At 45.2% G+C, this 16221-nt stretch overlaps 1 protein-coding gene and 1 pseudogene across 27 annotated transcripts in view; both read left to right on the top strand.

The window, feature by feature from the left end:
• Nucleotides 1–16221, top strand: part of TCF7L2 (transcription factor 7 like 2) — a 197811-nt gene that overhangs the window by 129184 nt on the left and 52406 nt on the right. The gene's annotated exons all lie outside the window — the stretch shown is intronic.
• On the top strand, nt 8728–8787 carry LOC149747319 (U2 spliceosomal RNA; annotated as a pseudogene).

The following is a 16221-nucleotide window of genomic DNA, read 5'->3' on the forward strand; positions in this document are numbered from 1 at the left end:
CTGCTTGTCAGAGCCCCCTACGGGATGGACACAACTTGCACAGGGCTTCCCACCAGGGACACAGGCCCAGAGAGGGAGAGGATCATTCTGGACCGTATTTCCCAAGTTGACCATTCCTTGGACTAAAGGCTGTGAACACTGTTCTTTTCACTTCTTACACTTTTCTCCGCCCCAGGAGGTTGGTATACAGAGTAGGAAGCCCAGGCAGGGTGCGTGGACGTCCTCTAAGGACCCCATCCCTTGGATGGTGGGAGTGGTTTCCGGACCTGCATCCAGGCTCTGGGGTCACCTGACATCCGCTTGGACACCACAGACTCGATCACGGCTCTTATCTCTGTGGCTGCCTCTCTTTTCCCCCTTCTTTGTGAGTCGCATGTTTTCTTTGCATCTCATATGACAAAGGTCGTTAATGGAGAAGACTCTGGGCCTTCCGTGCATGACATCTTGTCATCCACACAGTTTATTGTTTTGGATCCTCCCCTTTTGGAATTCTGTGAGGTGACAGATCAGTTTTGTTTTTTTTTTGCGGAACGCGGGCCTCTCACTGTTGTGGCCTCTCCCGTTATGGAGCACAGGCTCTGGACGCGCAGGCTCAGCGGCCATGGCTCACGGGCCCAGCCGCTCCGCGGCATGTGGGATCCTCCCGGACCGGGGCACGAACCCGTGTCCCCTGCATCGGCAGGCGGGCTCTCAACCACTGCGCCACCAGGGAAGCCCTCACAGATCAGTTTTGAATGGGCTACACTGTGTCAGGGGAGAGTTTAAATTAAGCATCAGACTTTTTATACCTTAGAGGGCCCCTCAAATCATAGTACATGGTCGGTAGTTGAAGAGAGGGCGTAGATGCTTTTTACTCACCGTTTTGACATTATCAAGTCTGTCTGTCTGTCTGTCCATGTTGTGATAACCTTTGTTTCTCAGAGTACCTTCCTATGATCAGTCCTTTTAATGATGTCAGTGAGGTAGATGTTTGGAATTTGGGAACAGAGATGAACCACATTTCAGCCCAGACTCTGGAACTTGAATTTACTCATTTTTATTAAAGGCAGTTGTCATGTAAGCAAAGTGGAGCACCTTAGTTTTTATCCTTCTCTGTCAGGCCAGTCCTCTGCACCTGACTCAGAGGTATTGCACTAGTTGCTGTTCGTTTAGCAAGAGATGATTCTAGGAGCTGCCTCGTCTTTTATCCTTTATTCCACACTTTTCCAGCTTTTTCCATCACGTCTCTGAAAGTTCATGTCACGCCTGTTTGCATGAAAGAAACGTAGTAGTTACCAAAACATGTTTTTGGTGTGCTTTGGGGAGCTAAGTGGGAGAAGTGGGTTCATCTTCCCTGATGAGGCCAGGTTCAGGTGTTCCTTGGACTGTCCTTTCCCATTCCGTGGTGGCCTCCTCTGCTTGAGCTGAAGGTGAGGAAGGAGGTGGCCTTTGTACAGCCAGGGAGTTTTAAACCCTTTGTGGGCGACCTCCCGGTGTGTGTGTGCGCGCTCCTCCGTGTGCATTCTGTCTCCGGGGCCTCACCGCCCAGAGCCTGCTCACAGCTGGCTGTGTTTTTCTCTGAGAAGGTCTAAATAACAGGCCTGTTTGTGCTCAGAGTGAAAGTTTCTGTTTTGGAAAAGCCAGTTCCTTCTGACAAGGGAGGGCGGGGACGAAGAAGGAACTAAAGACGCCAGAGAAAGAAGAAGTGAGAGTCGAGGGAGGTGGGGAGGCAGGGGGTGGCCGAGGGACGCGCTGCCCCGCTCGCCTTATTTCCCAGCCCCACCTGTCACTTGGTCTGCCCAGCTTCGCCGGAGCCCTTGTGTCGCAGCCCCAGGCCCCGGCGGGGGCCTCTTGCTGCTTTGAAAAACAGAGCTGGCAGGAGATGGTGTTGGGCTGGGCATGATGTACGGGGCCGGGGTCAGAGGGAGCAGGGAAGAGCTCAATCACTGTGCGCTCAGCCTGGCTCCTGCCCAGTGGGTTTCTGGCATGCCTGGTGTTTCTCCAGCAGCCAGTGTGGCAGGGGAGAGATCCTCTCCTCCTGGGGAAAGGAGAAGCCCCTCCGCCAGAGAGTAGAAGAAACGTGGAATCATCCAGACGGAGATCCAGTTCACAGCTCTGCCCCTTGGACAAGTTTCTCTCCTCCTGCCTCCTTTATAAGAACCCAGGAGAAAGATGGGTGGAGGCGAGAGGCAGGGCAAGCTTGCTGATGGTGCTTTTACTGGCTTCAGAAATTCGGGCAGTTCCTGAAGGGAAGGTGGGGCATTTCTGTGCCTGGCGGGGCAGGAACAGCAGTGTCTGGGCACGGGCTCACTGCTGTCAGGATGCAGGGATATGTGCGCTTCTAAAGGGACTCGGACATTTGTTTGTCCTTGGCCCTGTCCTGCTGGGGACAGCAGAGTGGACTCGAATCAGGTTCCTGGGGGGCTTTCCTCCCTGCAGCCTTGGCTTGGTGGGGTCACCTGCAGCTGTGTATTTTTTGAAGTTGCACTTACTGAATATACTTCTGTGTCCCAGATTTTAGGTCTGAGGAGCAGGTTTCTTTGGAGATGTGGGATTTTAAAAGTTTATATTTGAAAATATACAACAGTATTGGCTTTTTCTTTTGGTCTGCAGTTCTGTGAATTTTAGCATCCGTTCGTATTATCACCACCACAATCAGAACAGCTTCATCACCTTACACACACTCCCGTGCTACGCTTTTATGGTTACAAGAGATGTAGGTTTTATTTTTTTATTTTTATCATTTTTACCCTTTGAAACATAGCATTGGCCTGATTCATCTCTTTCATTCAGAGGCTCATTTTTCATTGTTGATCATACGTCTCTGCTCTGCTCTCCACGCCTTCTCCAGCAAAAGAGATGTGACCAGAGTGCCTGGCTTGTCAGCCTGTTACTGACAAGTGTTGTTTGGCTTTTGTCTGTTTTCTGTACTGGCTGTCCTTGCCCCACACACCTAGGATGCTTTGGGCCACTTTGTGGGTTTAGGAGAACTCAGGCTAATTCTGACAGTGGCCAAAGAAAAATCTAATTAGCGAGGGAAATGTTCTTGCTAACCATGTAGGCAGCATCGTGAAGGGAAACGACTTCTGGAGCGTTCTGCTTTGAATTATCTATATTACTCTTTCCCAGATGTCAGGACAGATGATCAAGGTTTGGGCATAACGTGTAAAATGAAGATGCTGTATCACCTGCAGATTTGTTGACCCAACGTGGTTCTCCCCAACTGTCCTCACTTGTCCCATTACTTAGGTGAAGCCAGGAATTGAGGTGCTTCCATGATTATCTGTGCATCCCTACCTAGGTTCTGGAACAAGCTGGTACGATCACGGGAAGGCCAGAGCTGTGTCTCACCTGCTGCGGTCAGGGCTTTTGCTTTCTTAGGGAAAAGTGAACTGCAGGGACGTTTGTGTGCTGTGATCCTGTGTGTGTGTGCTTGTCCTCCTCTTGGGAAACGAGGAGAGGTGACCTCAGATGTCCCCAGCTCAGAACGTCACACTTGACCGAACAGTTGATGATGCCTCTGCTGTGGATTTTGCTGGGGAAGGTGGCAACAATCGCACACATGTAGAATCTGGTGTAATCTGATTCCTGCCTTTGTAATTACTTGGAGATTTGCCATTGCAGCCAATTGAGAAGTGGGAACAGTGACCCAGAGCAGAAAGCAGAAATTATAGGGGTGGAAAGGGGAGGTAACATCTAGAAACACAGTCGTAGCTCTCCTTCTGGCTTTCTGGAGTCGAAACTCGCTTTCGAATCAGGAAAAAGAATTAGAACTGCCTTCTACAAAAGTCACCCCAACTTTCCTGTCTGTATCCCCTCTCCCTGCCTTTCTCTCTTGCCAGGCTGAAGGAATCTCTCGGAATGTGATAGGGTCGGAGCATCCATGGTTTAGCTGAGAGGAGGGAGTTTTGCTGATAAGAAACTACTGTAGTCTGGCAACAGGTTTCGGTAGAAGAATGTCCTCCAGGTGGAGGAAAGATGGTTCTCATTTTAAAAAAAATCACACACTAAACCAAGTAACGTGAGCATGGGTGCCTAGGCAAAACGAGAGGAACAGAACAGCTCAGAAACAAGCTGCTTCTCTGCATCATGATTGACATGCTAGGGGTGCTGTGGAAAGCCAGGGCTGGCATGACTTTCACAAGTGGAGCAAGTGTAAACCATGGGGCCTGGGTGCCTTAACTCTGGAAGACGCCTCGAGAAGAGCGTGCGGGTTGACGTGCGTCCCCTTCCAGAAGTGCTTGCCATTTGTCTGATCGATGTCGGAAACATGATATAATTTCTACAAACACCCACATGAGAAGGTTTTTTTTTTTTCCTCCTGTGTTCTTATTTGGGTGACAGATTGCATGTTAGGGCACTAAAAGATGAAAGCACTAAATATTTGCTTTAGAAAAACACAGTGAAAGAGTCTCTCATCCTCCTAGCTGAAAACTGATGGGCTTAGAATTCCATTAACAAAAATTACTGTCTGCAGTTAAACTTACTGCCACCCTTTGGGCATGGTTAACAAGTGGGGGAGAAAGCGGAGGCTGGAGGGTAGAGCATCGTGCAGGATTATTTTTCACGTGGAGTAGAATAGGGCCGTTTTGTCGGCACAGAGGTCCAAGGTAGCCCAAAGAAATACCTTCCTCCTCCTATCATGTTGAGCTCCTCCTTCTGGGTCTTTGTAGTGGATTTCCTCTCCATAAAAAGGATCTATTTGTTTTTCCCTCTTTCAGATGTAATGATAAAGTCGTAATTCTTGCAGGCCTCTTTGGCATGAGCTATCTTGCCTCAGAAGAATAGAGAATGCGTTTTGGCACTCAGTTTTGGTTCTTGCAGAGTCTGTTTAATGGAATGATTAAGAGCATGAATTCAAACCCTGGCTTGGCTACTGGCTGGCTGAGTGACCATGTGCATTGTGTACTGAAACCGTTCTAGACCTCAGTTTCTCCATCTATAAAGCAGGGAAATTTTCATACGTCCCTTCATTTATTGGGAGTTGTCAAAGGTGTGGTGTACATGTATATCTGTCAACGTTAGCTCTTACTTATTAATTCTCAGTGGATATTCTTAAACTCATCTCTTTGGTTTGAGAGGAAAGAAGGATGAACCCTTTCTTTGGTGGGGATGTGGCTTAATATTAATATTAACCACCATTTATGAAAAATTTGCTGTCATTCAGGCATTGAGTTCACTTTTTCATAAATATTCTTGTTTAACTCTTAACAGCTCCTCCATAGGAGGAAAAACTATTTTTGCAATTTTATATATAAATAAGCTAGTAGTAACATTTATTGAGTGCTTCTTTATGAACCAGCTCCAGTTTAAGTGGTTTTCATATGTTAACTCATTTCATCCTCCCAACAGGTAAGAACCATCTTCCCCATTTTTAACAAGAAGGAAACTGTGGCACAAAATTAAAAAAAAAAATTGTCCTTGGTTCCACTGAGAGTAAGTGGTAGGGCTTGGATTTGCAGGCTAGATCTTCATATGTTTGCACAGTCAGGGTACTCACCTCACCATTGTACTGCCAGCCTCTGTTCCTTAACATGTGAATGGTACCAGCTCGCCGCGCTCATGTATGAGAAACGCTGAGCAGATACCCAGATGCTCTCCAGATCCGCTGGTTTATGATAGTTGGGAACAAAAATCTTTACTACCGGAAGTTGTGGCTTCTGAGTCTCTCGGCAGTTGGCAGCATAGATTTTTTATTTGTTTTGTTTTGTGTGTGTGGTTTTGTTTTTTAAATAATTAGAAACAGTTAGACTCTCGTTACCACCCACAGTAAAAATTGCTTGGATCCCGCAAATTAAAGGAAAAAAAAAAAACGAGTCCATTTGGTAGACTGATTAAAAAGGGGTTTTCAAGAGGAAAGTTCATTTTAGAGGGTGAGCTTCAGATGTGTAAACGCCGGGGATTTCTTGCTTCTCACCTCCCCCTTTGTTTGAATTCAGAATCAAATGACATTAGCGGTGGTTGCCAGTGATGGGGGGCGGATTACGTACAAGATGACTCTGGGAGGAAACCTACATTTTTTATACTTATTAATGGTATGTCTTTTGTGCAGGTGGGGTGAGGACTGAGTATGAAGCATATATTTACACGGCGTGTGGTCCTTTCTGTTGCGTTCCACAACCCAGGATGGTGGGGCTGGAGGAGGACGAGGAAGCCTTAGTACCGCCTTCAGTTTCCATTGTATAGATTGTATCGTTGAGGCAGGAACAAACCAGGCCTCCTTCCATGCGAGGAGGACTCAGCCAGTGTCGCTGGGACTCTTGGTTTCTTAGGACTGTGCCCGAATGATTCACGCTGTGCCCCCATTTCTGTACAAATGATACTGGCGCTCTGGCTCATATGTTGTTCCCCTCACTCACCCTTTCCTAAGAATGAGGATGGGCCAGGGTCTGAGTTGGTGCCTTTGGCCAAGCCAGATGTGCTATCCATTTGGAAATCCTTCACCCCTCACATCCCCACTGAGAGCTTCCTTGTCATTCTAAGAGTGTAACTGGTCACATGAGTGAAGAGATGATTTCCTAATTCTCGTGGGAGCTTATAAGGGTTTGCCTTTGTAAGAGACGGAACATCCCGCCGGAGGGCTGTGTGTCCCATTTTAACCCACATTGCTTTTGACTTCTCTTCTATGATCATTCCCAGGCAGCCTCCTCTTGCCATCCTGACTTGTTTAAATTAATGGGTTATTGGCAAGCAATTTTTTTGATGCTATTCTTCTCATAGCCAGAGGCTAAGATCCCTTGTGGAGCGGTGCCTGAACTTAATGGATGTCATCTGGACACCAGGGAGGGGCGTAGACAAGCACGGGGGAAAAGTCTTAGAAGTAAAATGCCGCTGCCCCTTGATGCTACAGTCTCCCAGCCTCTTCTTTATCCCTTTCAGGACAATGCGTTCAGAGTAATTGTTTTGGTAGCACCACAGTGTTGTGTACCGTACTCTACGATTTTAGGACAAAAGATACAGTGTCCTAATGGACCTGTAGGTGGCGTAAAGAATAGCTGGTAAGCTACCTGTTCTACTTGATCTTGAATTTCTCAGCATTATTGAGCTCTACTCCTGGTTGTTTATAAAGCCAGAAGATCTGTCCATATCTTTTGTAACGTTGGGTGACACTCCAGGAAGGATTATTTTACTCTACTGGCTGTCTGGGGGCTTGGTTCCCAGGCCAAGTTCTAAGGTAGACAAGACAGCATCATCTTATTAGCCTGACTTACAAGCTTAGCTTCGGATTAAAGAGAGTCTGGAAGTTATAGAGTGAAGCGGGGTTGCAGGTGAGTCTTTCAGACATCAGACTTGTGACTGATAGCTGTCACAAAGGCGATTAACTTGACTTTGTGGGACAGGCATGGTGTCTTCCTGTAATGCTTCTGGACACAAGTTACGAGGAAGTTTGCAGAATAGGTCTTGTTGACTTCCAGGGTGACTGGACAGAAACACCAGCAGCACTTGGGACAGCTTGAGCTCATTAATTACAGTGTTACCGGGTGCTGTTCAGTGCTGGGGGTGAGGGTGTGAGCAAGACAGATTGAGTCCTTGCCTTCAGGGAGTCGCCCTTCTAGCTGGAAGTTATGACTTGAGTCCCTAGGACGTTCTGCTCCCTTTTGGTCTCCCGCAGAGTCCCTGCCCACCCTGCGGTCTGCTCCTTTCTGAGGCATCATCAGAGGAAGTTACCTCCTGAGCTCCTGGGGAACTTAGAACGCCTTCCATGACGGGATCCCTCCATCTTCGTGCGAATGGTCTTGGTGGTGAGGCCGCCATGGAAGGGCGTGTAGAAGAGGGTGTGTTTTGTGGACAAGTCCGCTTTCAAAGTTTGGCAGCTTCTGACCACAGCCTAGATGCCACCGTCTGGTGGCACCCACTTCTCTGCTTCTTTATCTCTCGCTTCTGCCTGGTCAGCAGCATCCTTTTGGTCCCACCCTCCCTCCTCTTCTCCAAATCCATTTTCCCCATCTTGAGGAATTTCTCACCATATTTACATTCTTCCTTGTCCAACAGTAAGTCTTTGTCTGTGTTTCAGTCCCAAAGATCCAGGCAGAGTAGTCTCTGGCAATTCCAACCTCTTACAGTTTAGAAGAAGGGGAGAGAAAAATAATTGTAAAAGCACCATAAGCTGGAGTTGTTTAGAATGGGGGAAGCAGCCCTCAGTGCTCCGGTAAGCAATGTTTTTAATTAGGATCCTGATGCATTAAGAAAATAAGTGGTCTCTAGGATTTTAAAAAAGAAACAAAGTTTCCTGGGGAGATTGATTGGGATTGTCTTGCAGGTAAGTTTAACTTGAATGTTGCCTAACAGGTAGTAGGCTGCCGGTAAGGTCATTGTGCATATGGGCCTGGGCCTCTGGTGCAAGACAAAGAACTCAGGTCAGAGAAACGGACCTGCGTGACCTCAAAGTATTAATGCAAACAAATTTGTTCACTCTGGTTGGGGTGGGTGGGTGGGTAGAGGCAGTTATAAAATCTTTGAACTGTGAGAGCTGAGTGGTAACTCAGACCTACCCATGCCATCCAGTCCTCTCTGTAAACCTGGGGAAACCAAGGCCTGGAGAGAGGAGATGACTGTAAGGCCATGCAGCCGTGGAGCCAGATAGCGGTAGAGTCAAGACCAGACTCCAGACCTCTCGGCTTTTCTCTTTCCATCCTGCCACCTCTGATTCAAGGTGGAGTTTGATTTTTGTTCATGTTAAGTGCCATTCATTTTCAGCTCTTTCTGGATTACTGTGTGAAGTTCAGTGTGTTTAGTATAAATTCGCTCATCGCTTCTCGGCCTTTTGGCTAAGATCAAGTGTAGTATAAATTCGCTTATTTTCCACTTGCGAGGCCGTGTTTACCTGGGGTGCCCTGGGTGCTGATGTGATGATGTGCGATGATGACGAGGCTCGTGATGGTGATGAGGATGGGCTGATACGATCTGCTAGGGGTTAACTAAGAAGTGAGCAGGAATTCACACACACACCGTCTTAGACACTTTGCCAGCAACGAGTGTGCTTTAGCAATACGTAGAAAATCAGATCTTACCGTTCATACATGCATTTTGAATGAACTAGTCTCTGGCAGGGAATTGTATCCTCTTATATAACCCCACCCCCTTCTTTCCCAGAGGACTGGTATTTGGGAATCCTTTTACAGGGTTGCTTTCTGGGCTCGTGTTTACAGCTCAAACATAGAAATGTGTGAAAATGATCCTTTGAAAGCAAGCTTGACACCAACACTCTGTGATAAATCTTGGAAAGTATCTAGGTTGGGGATCACCGATACTTGAAGTCAAAGCAACCCTGATGGAGTTGACCACAAAAAGAATGGATTCAGGAGTTCATCGGTGATTTTTTAAATGTTTGCTAAGAGCTCTGTTCTGTCCCTTGCAGTCCCACGTCCTGTAACTGAGAATCAAGCTGGTGCTCTGGGTCAAGTTCAGCAGGTTTGTTTTGACTTGCAGCCCGTGATGGGAGTGAAGCTCTCATTATGTAACGTTAAACTGGGCCGGAATGTCAGCTGGGCTAGGCCTGCCAAAGCTTGAAGGGTTGATTGGGAATGGGCTATGTTTAGTATGACTAATCCAACTTGGCTGGGGAAAGGGGTGGGTGGGTGTCTCCCTGAGGAGCGAGGGAGGTATGACTTGTGCTATTTTGAATGTTAGCACTTTGTGTAAACTCTGCAAACTCCGCCCCCGCCAACCCCATGAAAAAGGAAGAAAAAAGTTGAGCCTATGGCCAACTAGTAAAATCAGGGGCTGTTGACTGATGCCCAATATTGCTGTAGAAATGTGTGGTCAGGATGCCAAGGTGAATATATCACTTGCAATCGGGGGAAATAACACTTTTGGGTTATGTGAAATGATGTTTCTTAAACACCTAGCCTGTATTGGTCAAGTGTTGCGAGCAGTGGTACTCAGTAATTTAAGCAGTTATACAAAGTAAATGCTAGGTTCCTTAATAAAAATAGCAGTCAACCCTAATAAAAAATTGAAAGCAAAGAAAGAGGTGGGCTAGTTTCCTAATAAAGATTCTGAAGTATAAGTTAACGTCTGTCTGCTGACCTTCTTGGTTTTTATTTGGGAGCCTTTTTCTCCCTTTGCTCTCATGGTCCCCACCCACACCCCCTAGTTTCCTCTTGGTCCTTCTTAGGGGACAAAAGAATCCCATTTTTATGTAGATGTCTTTCGTGGAAGGTAGAAATAATCTGGAACCCTGTTTGCACAGTGATCTGGAAACGCAGCGTGGTCCCTGCCTCCACCAGGAAAAGGTTGCATCTTGGTGGGGTTGGCAGAGCCCAGCTCCTGCCTCCACCAGGAAAAGGTTGCATTTTGGTGGGGTTGGCAGAGCCCAGCTTCTGCCGTGCCCGAGGTCAATGGCCGGGGGTGAGTGTGGGTGGTGTTGCTTTTGTTCCTTCTCTGATGAATGGAAGTAAAGTGTTCACTGAACCTGGAAACACCTCCCTTTGTGTCCAGTGCTCTCCTAACACAGGCCGTTAAACTTGGGGCAGTCGCTCTTGGTGGGGGATTGAATGGGGCCATTGTGGCGGGGAGGGGCTCACACTGAAGCCATTGAGGGCATAGAGATGCCATTGTTTTCTGAGTCATAAGAAAAGGAGGAAGACTCTGGGGACCTCCAGGCATCAGTGTAGCGACTGCACTGACTGCTTTTCTAGGTCTGCATTATCCTCGAGGAACTCCTGACCTGAGTGGTGGGCAAGGTCAGCCTAGATAGGAAGCTCCTCGGAGCCCCCTGCAGTATAGACCTGGTGCCCGCTGTGTGCATCTGAGTCGTGGGCCTTTCCTTCCTCTGCACCTGCAGGATGCTGCCCGCCTTGGGCCCACCCGTCATTTCTGCAGGGTGGTTGCTGTTCTCTTCCAGGCAGTGGAGTTAAAAACATTTGTTAAAAATCACTCACTCCACCTTAGGGATAACACCCAGTTCCCTGCCAGCGACTTTTTTGTGTAACTTCCCTTTTGCCATCTGGTCTTTCAGAGGCACTTCTGATCTTAATTATAGCATTCAGCCTGTGTTTATTTAAAAATCAGAAGGCAGATAGGCTGTGGAGGGTTTATCTGTACTAATTGTGCCAACGTACTTGCCAACTGTCCCCTTGGTTAGTAAAGGGAATTGCTACAGTCCCTACTGACACAGTGTCTGCCCGCGCGTGCACACACACTCACAGGCCATCTAAACTGATGTGTTGATCACAGGCAGCTTTCGAATTGCTTCCACCTAGAACTTCTGCCTTGTAGTATTGACTGGAAGGGGATTTTAGCCATAGGACTGGGGAGCGTTAGAAGACTTGGGTTCAAATTCGACTCTGCCACTTGCTGTGTTATCCTGGGGAAGTTATCTTATTCCATGGGAGCCTCAGTTTTGACATCTAAAAATATAGGGACAGTGGTATCAACATCCAGGAGCGGTGTGGGATTTAAATGAGGTGTTTATGAAAGGGCAAAGAACAACTTTTAGGTATCATTGCACAGGGGCCATTCAGTGTTCCATCATATGAAGTAAGACCTCATGCAGCTTTAGTAACCTAGAGGTTATGATCTAATGGCATCCATTGTCTGTTTTTGGAAACATAACATGCGTACAGTTCATTTTGCTGGGGTTTTTTTTTACCTCTTTGATAATTTTTATATTCTAATTAAACAGTGGTTTGCATCAGAGTATATAATACTTTACAGTTCTTTTAAAACATGACTCTGGCTTGAAGACTGTAACAAACTTCACACAGAGATTAGCTTTGCTGTGCTTACACTTTGAAAATACACTTGTTGAAGCCACTAAAGAGACATGTTTAGAAAATGTTAAAAAAACACACTAGTTTTATTCTCATTTTAAAAGCAAACATAAGTAATTGTGGGCTTCTTTCCCTGCATTTAAGAAACTCTTCTGTTAGAGGAATCAGTTCTTATAGATCTCTGTGATGTCTGAGTAAAGTATGCATTTTTTAGAACAATACTATCTTTGTAGATACTAATGAACTTTAATTCATTACACTAGGTTGTGATACCTTTTCATCAGACCATCACAATCTGAACAATTGTTTAAAAAAATCCATTTTAGGAGCTGTATTTAAAGAATTTCTGATCCCATTATGTGCTTTGAAATATTTTGAGATTGTCTATTGGAGTTTTTCTTTAAATTTTTTTCTAAAATGTACTCCAGCAGCAATGTTTTTATATATAAATACCTGCAACAAACATTTCTTGAGCATCTACCCAGGGCTTAATTTGTTCTGTGTATTTACACTTAGGACACAGTGATCACCATGTGATATACCCACTTTTTTGGTAAAGGAAACTCTTCTTACAAGCTTGGCTGCCCCCAAATTACAGTGAAGAATGAAGTAAATTCTACTTGCTGTTCTTGACCTCTACACCTGTATATTTTATCTAATTTATAGTTGGAATAGTAGCTAAAAATGTTGAGTTCATGCTAGTAGTTTAAGGAGTTGTAGTTTATATAGCTCCAGAATTAAGTACAGAAGTACCAGAAAGCCCACGTTATGTATTGGGTCAAAGAGAAGAAATTAAATTAGTATTAACTGGTATTCATGATCCCTCCCTGAGCGCCAGTGATGTTTCTGTCCCAGGCATAGACTAATTTGGCCAACTATATATGGATCAAACAAAATAGTCAACAGCTCTGTGTTTAGGATGGTGTGAAAAACCCGGCATCTGAATGTTACTCCATATTCCCCAAGTCTGTGATGTTCTCTGACCTCCAGTGCAAATAGCTATTCATCTGTAGGTGATTTGACAGCATAATTTAGCATTTGGGATTCTTTAAAAACAACCAAGAAAGGGATGATTAAAAACTTGTGCGTCTTCTCTAAGCATACGAAGCAAGCTTTTCAATTACATATTTCAGGAACAGAATAATTGGAGTTGAACATTGGGCTGGATAGTTAGAGAACTGGTTTCTGTTTGGCTTTGACTAGATTATTCCATGAAGGTATTCCAGGAGTGCATCTGGTAGCGCTTTGACATTCGTAAATTATTACCGCCCTCTCTCGATTGTAAGTTCCCTGAGGGCAAGGTCTATTTCCCTCAGGTCACTGATTTATCCCTAGTGGCTAGAACAGTGCCAGGCATGAAAGAAACACTGAATCAGTATTGATCGAATCAGCGAGTGCATCTTTAAGTGTAGAATGTAGGGACGATTCCTACCTTGGCTGCAGTAATTTCTCCTTCTCCTCCTTTTCATTTGCTAAAGTTACTAACCAGCTAATCTCAAATGCGTTCTTCCAAGTCCTCTGAGCTTGTTTGTTTTTCTGTCTATAAAATGGGGCTGTTGTCATCTAAGACTTTATTTGATTATGAGAAATACACCCTCCCAAACTTTCTTGAAGAGGTGCTAGACAAAAACAAGATGGTTTTGAAGAAACGCCCCAGTCCAGACTATATACTAAGATGCTTGGTTGCATCCAAAACCAGTTTCACAGTCTGCTTTAGGCGGGTGGTTGCAACATGGAAAGCAACATGCTTTCCATCTGTGCCTAATTTGAAGGAGCACACTTGAGCTCCAGCTCCACACTGTGGCGGGCACATTGGCACCGGCGCTCCCCAGACAGCCAGTGGGCATTGCTATGGTGGAGGCATGACATAATTTAATTTTACTTTATTATTTGCTGGATGTGCCCATTGTATGTTAGCCTCTGGGTGTGTTTGTAAGGAGCTTAGCAAAGAGGTAGAGGCTGTGTTGTCCACAAAGCTGTCTTGTCAGTGTAAGGGCCAGGCATGTTCTCTCTCTCTCTCTCTCACACACACACACACACCCCTCTCTTCTTTGGCATCCAGCACCAGTACTGGCCAGGGGTGAAATCATCACCATTCAGCAAGTGGCTCAGAAGGCTCAGAAAGACCTGTCTTCCTAAAATCCCCTCCCCTTAGCCCTGTAATTTCCTGCGGCAGCAGCTTGGGGCTTGAGCGTGTGTGAACCTAATTTCTCAAAGAACACACGTGTGGTAAAGGGGATGGCAAGTCCCCGTGCTTATTTAGTAGAGTTGAAATCCACTTACCGGGTTTGGGTGACTTTTCCTGGCAATGTTCCTAAATTTGCTTTGAAAAGCAAAGGTTCAAACTCTACAAAAACATCATTTGTTTGTTAATGAAAACCAAGGAATTTCAGAACGGAATCATTCTGTCCTGGACTGTCATCTTCTCTCTAATGTTTTGTTGGCAGGTTGTCTTTACCCAGAGGTGAGCAATCATGTATTTTAAGCATATGAGGTAGTAAAAGGAGGTGAGTTTAGCCAGTGCCCATATACTCAGATCCTTGTCCTTTTAAAGAGGGTGGGCGGGGGGGGGGCTTTTCCTTTATTATGCTTTTCTGGTGAGTTTCTGTGTGTCACTGCTGTTTATAAAATGACTTCCCTTCTAATTCATTTATTTTTTAAAATTTATTATTACCTGCATCTTTAAAATTTTTTTAATTGAAGTGTAGTTGATTTACAGTGTTGTGTTAATTTCTTCTGTACAGTGAAGTGACTCATTTATATATATCTATCTATATCTCTATATGTGAATATACACATTCTTTTCCATAGTCTTTTCCATTATGGTTTATCACAGGATATTGAATATAGTTCCCTGTGCTCTACAGTAGGACCTTGTTGTTTATCCATCCCATATATAATAGTTTGCCTTTGCTAATCACAAACTCCCAATTCATTGTTAATTGCAACTCTTGGTTCTAGCAGAGACGCAGTTCTCTGTAAAGCAGATTCCCTTTATTCTCCCCAAATTCCCTTATTTTTGTCATATTGCTGCAGCGGTATCTAATTAGGGGCCTCATGGGTGACAGGAGTCTTCTAGTTCTGTAACCAGAGAGTCACCCCAGCACTGGCCGTCCAGGTCTGCCTTGTCCAGCCAGTGAAACCCTGACACCTTGTGGGGTCCTTCCATCCCTCCCTGCAGATCAGTGGAGGAGATGCATAGCACTGAGTTCTGATCCAGCAAATGAATGCGAAGATCCCCATAAGTGTGTAATTTTGAAGTATTTTAATTTGACCAGATCAGCGGCTTCTAACTTCTCAACACAGCTTGATGTGCTTCTGTAATTTTTTCCCCCAGCACTTGATCAGTGGCTATGAGGACATGAATCAGAGGGAATAGGGCATCCTCCCTTCCACCGAGAGCTGACTGGGCTGGGTGCAGTGGCCAGGTTGAGAAGTTCTCGAAGACCTTGAGAAAGGAAGGGTGCCCCCTTGAGAAGTTGTGGCCTTCCATTCCTGTACATCTTTGCGGTCTCCTAGTCCCAGAGAGCTTTGCGGTCTCCCTTTTGCACCAGCATTCAAAGAAATTAAAATTAATTTCCTTTGTTTCCCCATTGTCCAGATTAGAGAAACTGGAGATAAATGATGCCATTATGGGCATCTTTGAACTCAAGGATGTCTTTTTAAGAGGGAAGGGAAACTAAATAATTGAGTCGGGAGTTTCAAGATATTAGATCTTAAAAAATCAGCCTTTTAAGAATCAAACGCAAAAGTCAGTCACTTAGCCTCGAATTTCCCACAGTGATTCTGTTTCTCAAAACCTAGGATGGCCATCAGGGTAGGTTTAGCTTGGTCGAATATGGTCTCAGTCGTTCTTAAAATCTTAATCATGACCCCTCTAATCCTGTGAGTTTTCAGAAGGAAATCTCGATGAGCAATCCTGGAATTGCTTTGCCTGGTAACGTCTTCTTTATTGACAGTATCCCCAGCTGAGCTCTCTTGGATAATATGTTTTCTCTGGCACCGCTGTGTTTTTTTGTTTGAAATCAGAAATGCTTATCAATAGGTTCATGGTTGGGAAAAATGGCATTTGTAGTGTAGTATTTTCCCAAGGAGTATTTGGAGAGTTTTTCTTTAATACCAAATATGTAATGTTCCTTGTGCTAAGAACATATTACCATTTTGATCTCTGTACAGGAATTTGCTTTATTGACACTGGTGTGTAGGTCCCAGAGAGTCCAGTTGATATTCTTTTGCATCCTGACTTTTTGGTCCTTAACAGAGAATACATCCCTTGATGACTTGTGGGCGCCCTTGGTGGAGGAATGATGTGTGGTCTTGCGAGAAGTCACAGCCTTAGCAGGTCTGTGTTTCCCTCCAGCGTGGAGCTTTGTCATTTCTAATGATGACAATCCATCAGTCCCCACAGTTCAAAATGAAGATAAATTGAATTAATATATGTGAGTTAAATGACTCATTGATATAATTACACTGTGAGGCTTTCTTCAGTGTAACCTAACACATTTAGTGGTGTTAATTGTAACGGCTT

The sequence above is a fragment of the Delphinapterus leucas genome, chromosome 16 (assembly GCF_059928025.1).
Source record: "Delphinapterus leucas isolate spDelLeu-1000000601 "Yukka" chromosome 16, BTC_Dleu_Yukka2, whole genome shotgun sequence".
Classification (NCBI taxonomy): domain Eukaryota; kingdom Metazoa; phylum Chordata; class Mammalia; order Artiodactyla; family Monodontidae; genus Delphinapterus; species Delphinapterus leucas.